Consider the following 9,095-nt stretch of genomic DNA (forward strand, 5'->3'; position numbering starts at 1 on the left):
ACCTCTCTAAAATTGCCTGCAGATACCTCTCTTTCCTCTTCCCTTGGCAGAAAGTGTTTAAGCCCCACTCATCTGGCTCTTTGTTGAGTCTCCCCTCTGTAGGACTGTCATCCACGTGCATGTTAAAACATCTGTGTGCCTTTTCTCCTATTCATCTGTCTGTTGTCAGTTCGTGTCAGTGACTCTTGCAGAGAGCTGAGGGGAAGCATTCCTCCCACCTGTACAGCAACCAGTATGATTAATTCACTCATTCACTTGACTTAATTTTCATGTCCTGTGGAAATTTAGAGCCCTCTCCAAAATGTTTGTGAATTTTGCCAGTTTTAGGTTCCCACAGTTTTCTATACTTCTGAACTTCTCCCTCAAGATGGGCCAGCTCCTTTTTACACTACACACTTTCAGAGGCGAAACTCAGCTCTTTCTGAAGTTGACCTAAGAAAACCACTCTCAGACATAATATTCATGAGCATGTTAAACGTTAATGAAATTTTTGGAAAGGGTTTAAAGATCCCATGCAACAAATATAAAAACACTGAATTGAATACTAGTCATTCTATTCCTAAAATGTTCTTTAGCCATTCCACTTCAGGAGCCTTTCCACTGGCTGATTTCCTATGCCGTCTCCACCTTCACCTGCCACTCTTCCTGTTCTTCTGTGTTCTTTAACTTCTGTGTTCACCCCCTTCCTCTCAAGAGCAAACTCAAGCTCTCGCCTTGTAACCTGTATTTGCCTTTCTTGTCTTAACTCATCCTGACAATGCTTCCCATACACTCAATCTTCACCCTCAGCCTCAATTGGCTCATCAGCTTATTTTCTTAACAACAGTTCCCTGTCTAGGATGAAAAATCTGCAAAAGAAAGATAAACATTATGTCTGCTTTTAACCTAGACTCTTAACATTTTAACCTACTTACATATTTCATTTTTACCCTATATTTATTTTACACATTTGCATATGCAGATATCATAACAAAATGAAATACAACTTATCAAATTAACCAATAGTTATTTATAATGATTATTTAGTGTTTCACTCTTAGAATATAGCAGTTTATTGGTCCTCTACTTTTGCACATACATACTTGTTTCTAACTTTTTCCTAATATAAACAACACTTTGAAATGCATTTTCAAGTGTATACCTTTGCTCCACTTATATCCACATGATTTTTAAAGATAAGCTCCCAGAAGTGAGATAGCTACATCAAAGGATATGTGTTTGCTGTCTTTAAATAGTTCTGCTAGAGCCTTTTCAGGCATCCAGCCTAGAGATAACCCACCTTATGTTTAACAGGGCCACGTCCTCTATGCAGAATGGAATTTCAGTGGGTCCCTGGCAGAGTGAATCTGAGCCAAGAGACATTTATTGTGGTCAAAAGGGGTTAGAACTTCAAAGTGAATCCTAATTTTTGATGACCTAGGGACAGGGATAAAGCATTTTTTCCTGCATGTCTACTACTCACAGTGTATATAGATTCTCACCAATACCTAGATTGCTTCTTCTACCCCATTTGAGAGTACACACATTCACACACACACACGATGTTTCACATTAAACACCACAGTATATACAGAAGATGTAGTTGTGGCTTTCAAGCGATTTGAAGAGCTCTTTTAGTTTAAGTTTAATTTTAGTTTAATATACCTTTTGCTTTCTGAAAAATTTTGAAGTGTGCAAAAATCACCCTTTCTTCCAGTGACAAATTTAAAAGTGAATTTATACATAGAAATGTGGAGAGGTGTTTGTGTCAAGTGGCACTAGACAATTGTTATCATTGCAGTATCTGTAAGTGTCCTCTCAGATGAGTAAAATATTCCCTGTTGTGTCAAATGCCTTGTATTTGCGTTATAGCCTCCCTTCCACTAAAGTACCACTTAGTACAATGGGGAGCAATTAAGCCAATGAAGTCTTGGTGATCTGAAAGGTAGTTCTCCTCCAAAGTGCTTCATTTACTCTTCTGTGTTAATAATGGATGGTTTTCCCATATTATCCTATCATGAGTTACTCAGTAGTGAGAAAATATTTCAGGTCTAGACTGAATGGGACAGAAATTATTCTACTTCATCAGCATAGTCTCAATTCAAGCTTTCTGCAAACATAGACTCTATTTTCCCTACTGTTTTTTTACAGGCCAATATAACAATATCACATTTATATGGTATATTCTGATGTTTTTTGTGGGAAAATTATTTCTGGATTTTCTCCTGAGTATATTTTATTCTTTTCTTCTATGTTTTATCTTTCAGCCTGAATCATAAAGTCATACAGAAGTAGCTATTTCTGCCTTTAAGTAAAACCCTAATATATTGTTGATGCTCAGACACATTAAATAATGATTATAACAATAAAAGTTCAGTCCCATAGAAACATATTAAATTTTCCTCTACCATAGATTACATGTCATCCTCTTGATAATATATTATAGCTAGATGATTTATGTGTTCTTACAATTTTAAAATATTTCTCTGACTACATAGTTTTTTTCTGGGGGGAGGGGTAGCTTTCAGTACTTTCTAACTTTACAGATCTCATTTCTTCTATTTTTATGTCAGTTTGTCTGCCTGACATGAAATGCTTTTAAATATTTTAGCCATTTTCTAGTTATACTAAGTTTTATACCCCTCTTGGTTTATTAGATGCATTTTTTTTCTTATTATCTTTTTCTCAACATGGAGTATTTATAAAATTCAATTTTGGTGCTTTATCCTGATGACTAGCACTTTATCCTGCTTTATATTTTTTCCCTTTAAATTTAAATTAATGGTATATATTCTTCCTTTATTTTTGTTTTTTATTTATTTGTAGGACATTTAACTTACAGTTTTTCATTTGCTTTTCTTATCTTCTTATCACTATTTATTTTTGCTTTGTATGTAATAGAAATTGTATGTATTCCTTTTAAAATGTTTAAAATCTAATGATATAATTCAGGGTAATTAATTTTCTTCTCAAGCTTTTTCCTTAATATAACTTGTGATTGCTTAATACTTCATGCTTCCTTTTTATATTTACATAGTCGAATATTCTTAAGCTATGAAAATGGTAACTTTGTTCTTAGACTCAGAACCAGGCTCAGAACCCAGCATAAACTTGGGAAGTGAACAGAATTAGTTCTTAGAAATTCTTGTATTACCCAGAACATCCAGATGTTCACCCATACATAGAAATGTCTGTAATTCTCCAAGAACTTGTTCCTTTGAGGATAGGTACTTGTATTCCCTAGGAAATGGTTTGAAATGCAGAATATCTACTTCTAGCTCATCCCCTCTGAGTCAGGATCTCCATTGAACAAGATCCCCAGGTGATCCCTATGCTTATTCCAGTTTGAGAAGGCTCTCTCTGGGGTTTTACTAAGGTTCACTTCTAGGAGAGCTAGGAAGTTAGAGAAATTTTAACCTCACCAGTAGGTTGGATATAGGCCAAATGTCCAATGGTCGGATATTGAAATTAATATTTCAAATATTTTTAGGATGTCTGGGATACAAGAATAGATCTGAAACTTTACCAAAATTTAGAATATATGTTAATATTAATTATTTACATTTAAATATCCAAATTTTCATAATTTAGTAAGAATATTTTCTTAGCACTATCAAAGTCTAGATTGTTCCCATAGGCACATTATTAGACATTTATGTGGTAAAGAGATCTTCTCTTTCTACTGAAGCCACTGGGGAAACAAGACACAAATCTTGAAAAACTTTTGGCCTAAACAGAATTAAATACCTCAGAATATTAATAGATTTATTTAAGGTTATTTGGCCTAATGCTAGGACTATAAGTAAATAATTCTAAAAAGATTAGAATAACTTTATCTTCTATTTATTATTCTGTTTTATATCATAATTTACATTTTCATAAATACTATTAAATAAAAATTTCATATACTTCCCTGAGTTACCTAACTCAATATCTTTATTAACTAACTTAATATCTTTATTGTCTTTGTACTTTTTAATTTTTGAAAATTTAATTTTTTATTTTCTTCTCAACTACTAGTTTAACGAGTTGTAATTGAAAATAAAAATGGTTTCACTTAAAATTAATAACCTTCAAAGTGGTAATTAATTACTGACTGTAATCATCTACTCATTGGTCATCTACAATTTCTGGGTCACCAGACATGATACTGATTCATGCATTTGGATTAAGATCAAGTCAGAGAGCCAATTTAGGGTGAATAATGAGATAATGCCAAACTTGTTTGTTTTTCTTCCTTTTTTATAGAAGCGGTAGTTTTATGTTATAGCTACAAGAATATTTATTTTTACCATCACCAGTGGTAAAATTTTTGTCACTGTAATTTTTACAATGAATAATTTTTTCCTATATGTTTCACATGTATGTTAGTTTTTAAATGTAACAAATTTCATTCACTGTCATTTTGAAAACAGAGACTTGAAAACCATTTCCTTAATAAAACTATACACATCAAAAATTTAAGAAGAAAAATTTCCCTCTTCCATATTTTATTGAGAAATACAAACTCTTTCTGAACATATTAAGTTCCTCAAATTAGTGTTTCATTTAGAATTGGAAAGTTTTCATCTGATTTTACAGAAATAAGGCATTTATTTATTTATGCAAAAGTGTTTTGCCCGTTTTCCTTAGGTGCCTTGAATTTGATCCTTTTTTCAATTGCTAGCACACTGATTTTTCTTTTAAAAATATCAGGAATTTCATGATCTGTACAATTATATTTAATCTAATATATAACTTCTTCATCATTAAAAACTATTACTTGACAGTTCTAAAATTATGATTTATATGATTTTATCAAATTTCCATTGAGAGATTCTAGATCCTACTTTTATATTCTAGAAACTGAATATTTTCTAGAAATATAAAACTTTGTTATATTTCCTGACAACTCTACTATTCTGAGAAGAATCTATGTTTGTTATTTCTATTACTAAAATGACTTTAATGGTCAATTTGTCTACTAATAGGCAACAAGGAGCAATAAAGCAGGTGAAGTTCAATATTTACTAATTATCCCTACATTAGCTAATTAACTAAATCTCTGAGGGAAAATGTGATAGATTTCTGTGACAAATAAAGTGGAATTCTGGGGCTAAACATTGATTTGACAGAGATTTAAGAAAAATCCATCTATCTATACAAATTGGCAAGTATCTAAAACAAGTCAATCAATGTTATGTTGGTAAAAAATGTAGAAGTACCACATGACCATCAACTACAATTCCAAAATACTGGCTATTTAATGACCACAAAAAGGGGAAAATGTGCTCATTTTATTACAAAAAGAGATATTTGCACTGGGGTTGAAGGTAAATAGTGTTAGCATTAGGCGTGGCAAAAGTGAAATGAAAAGCAAAAAGTAGAGACTCTTAAGCAACAGAAACAATAGAAAGTAGACAGAAGACCATATATTGTATTCTAACCTTGTGGAATGTTGACTGACTATTGAGAATGAAATAATGAATGAATTCATTTTTCATTATTGTATAAGCTTTGACAACATAGAGATGACTATAATATAAATCTATCAGTTGATATTTACTCATAGAAATATGTTGTAGATATTTACTCATAGAAATATGTTGTAGAAGTCAACATGTGTACCAAAAAACAGCAGACAGTGTGAGGTGAAATGGAATCAAGAAGGTATCATATTATTCAGAATATTATCAATAGCTTTCTCAATTTACATGTACATTTCTTTGAATGTATGCAGGTATAAAGTGACCAAACTGATATTGATCCTGTCATCATGCTGCGTGATCTATATGCCATTTACTTAGTGGATTGAATGAAGGAATTTTTGTTTGTTTAGGAAAATATTATTAATATATTTAATAAGATAATATCATATTTTCTAAATATATTATTATTTTCTCTGGTATAATCTTATGCAATTTAGCATTTCCTTACCATTAATTTCAATAAACATATGTTTAAATTAGGTCAGGAGAATAAATACTGCTTCTGGTGGTTTTGTCTTCCTATTATTAATAATTAATATTTAATTCCACTGATGCTCCTTTTACAGATAAGGAAAATCAGGATAGTAAAAAAGGAGTCCATAGATTGCCTGGGTGTCTTTACAAATCTTTCTATAGAAAAGGTCCTAAGATCCTTACCCTCTTAAACAATGGGGCTATATCACTATATGGTAGAGTAGCTATAAAATTTATTGTCCAAACTGAGACACTTTTGAAAGTGAAAGGGAACACTATTAATAATTACACCTGGACAACAGACATAAACCACAACTGTCCTGGGCAAACCAGGACATATGGTCATCCTATTACATGGTGACAATGTAATGATGAATGGGTGAGATCTTTCAACCCTAGAATGTAAGTTGGTTTGGGATTTTTTTTTCCTGAGCTAAAGTGTCTCGTATAGTGTATGTGTAAATTCCACTTATTTGTAGCTGGGCTATCATAAAATTTTATATGGAAATGATCCCCCCCATTTTGAAATAAATATAAGCTTTACTATATCTTGCAAGTTGCTAAGATATGGAAAATAATTTGAAGATAAAATGTTGTGTAGTATAGGTAGTTACTTTTGAGATGGGCTTCTTGAAAAGGTGTGGTAAACAAAAATTGTATTTTTTTTTGTTTTTTACTATTCCTTCCTACCCACTTAATTAATTTTAACAAACTATATGATTTTAGTTAGCATTTTAGTAATTTCTAATTTGCTTGAAATATAATAAGAAAAAGAAATCTTTTAAAAGTCTGTCAAGCTTTCAAATGTGTCCAGGTTAAACTTACAAAGGACATGTGTGTTTTGTATTCAAGGAATATATTTGGTAAGTCAAGTATTATTCAGTTCTTCCATGGCCTGACTTACATTTCTGTATTAGCTCTGTCAAATTCTGAGATATGTTAAAGCTTCATCTTATTTTCTATGTTATTCAACACCTCATTGTACTTTCACTAGTTTTTGTTTTATAGCATTAAATTATCATATTGCTGATAAATAACATTACTGATGTTATGTTATGTGTATTAGTTTATATCTCTTTCTGAATTCAGATTTTTTAACATCATAAAATGTCCCTATCCTTTTTGGGGGCTTTTAACTTTATTATCCACCTCATTGTATATCCATTCTTGATTTTTTTGAATTTGCATTTGGTATCTCTCTTTGTTCATCTTTCCATTTCCAGTCTTTTAACAAAGTTTGCTTTGTTCCTCTAAGTGTGTCTCAGTCTAGATAGGAAAAGACATGTTGCACTAACAAATTAACTCTGACATTTAAAAGGCTTAGAAAACAAAGTTTATTTTTTGGCTCTCCCTAAGTCCAATTAAATTTTTTGCTCTTTGAAACTCAGTTATCCTCCATTTGTTCCCTCAGTAATCCAGGCTGTTTCAATCTTGTTCTGCCATCTGAAAAGGAAGTTTTTTATTTTTTGATTTTTTGAGACAGAGTCTCACCTCGTAGCCCCTGGTAGAGTGCCCTGGCATCATAGTTCACAGCAACCTCAAACTCTTGGGCTCAAAAGATCCTCTTGCCTCAGCCTCCCTATTAGCTGGGATTACAGGCGCCAGCCACATGCCAGGCTATTTTTAAGGATGGGGTATCCCTCTCACTGAGGCTGGTCTCCAATCCCTCGGCTTAGGCAATCCACCCACCTCAGCTTCCCAGAGTGCTGGGACTGAACAGGAAGTTTCAGGGTTTGCTGAGGCAGGGAAGAGAAAACAGGTGCACATGCTTTCCTTTTAAATTATTTGACTCACAGCCCATTGGCTAAAACTACTCACATAACCCACTTAATTGCTAGAGCCCTGAAAATGTATTCTTCTGTGCATCCAAAAAAAAAAGAGGAGAACCTAATAATGGTGAATAATTTTAATGTCTATGATAATGTGTTTCTTGCAAAAAAGAAAAACCCAGCTTTTTAAAAAGTTGAATCTTAGAATCTGTATCTTTAATGAAAAGAGCTCTCTGTTCACATTTTTAGTAGAGTCAATGATATGTTGATTATACCTAGCATTTTTGTTTTATTTTTCCCCTTTACCTTAGATTGCTTGATGGTTGAAGTACTATTTTTTCTTCTTTTTAATCTGAGTGTTCTATTTTTTCTTTCCATTCTATTAGTCTTTACCTTTTCCTTTCCCGGTTTTTAAATGTAATCATTAGCTGGTATTTCAGCTAATGTCTGAAAGCAAGATACCAACTTCCTCTTCTATAATACTTGGTGTATTAGTTTTCAAGGATGGACATACAAAGTACCACCAACTGGGTGTCTTGAACATATTATATCTCTGTAGAAGCAGAGTTGCTTCCTTCTGAGACTGAGGAAAATATTTCCATATTTCTCATTTAGCTTCTGGGTATTTGCTGCAATCATTGGCATTCTCTGGAGTGTAGATGTCCATGTTTTATTTCCCTGTTTCTTCCCAACAACACCAGTGAGATAAGCCCTTTCAAAAACTTCAACATTCCTCTTTTCTCCACCACTTGTATCTACTTGTTTTGCTATAGACAGATTATTATTTTTAATAGTCTATCCCTTATCTTTAAAAGTCCTCATTTAGTATTTATATTATGCATTTTTAGTCTGCCCTATCTGTGTAGATTTAATAATATTTGATATAAAATACATATAGACATAATCATGTATACATGTGTAATTATAAGTGGTAAAGTTCTATGCTCACTGCTGTATCCTTTATGCTTCATTGACCCTCAGATTGATTTCTCCAATTGAGTTCATTTGTAAACTGATAATTTATAAATTGCTGAGAAGTTTCTTGCCTGCATTTTCTCTAGGGAGTTGGCCAGTGTATGCCCTGATGTTTTACCTTTGTCCTCAAAAAGGATGAATGATAGCTTAATGAGTGGTAGCTGTTGTCTTTTTCTGTTGGAAGTTTCTGTGGTTGCTACTGTACTGTTTGATACCCTCCAGAATGCCAGATAAAGAGCCTGGAGTCTGTCAGGTGTACTTTTTCAATTGTATGTGTTTTGTTTTTATTTCTGGCAGCTTATAAGATTCTGCTTTATGTTGAGAGTATGTAAATATTGTTACTATATGCCCAGGAGTTTCTCTCCTTAATATAGCTTAGGTTATAAATATTGTTACTCTATGCCCAGGAGTTTCTTCTCCTTAATATAGC

The sequence above is a fragment of the Nycticebus coucang genome, chromosome 13 (genome assembly GCF_027406575.1).
Source record: "Nycticebus coucang isolate mNycCou1 chromosome 13, mNycCou1.pri, whole genome shotgun sequence".
Lineage (NCBI taxonomy): Eukaryota > Metazoa > Chordata > Mammalia > Primates > Lorisidae > Nycticebus > Nycticebus coucang.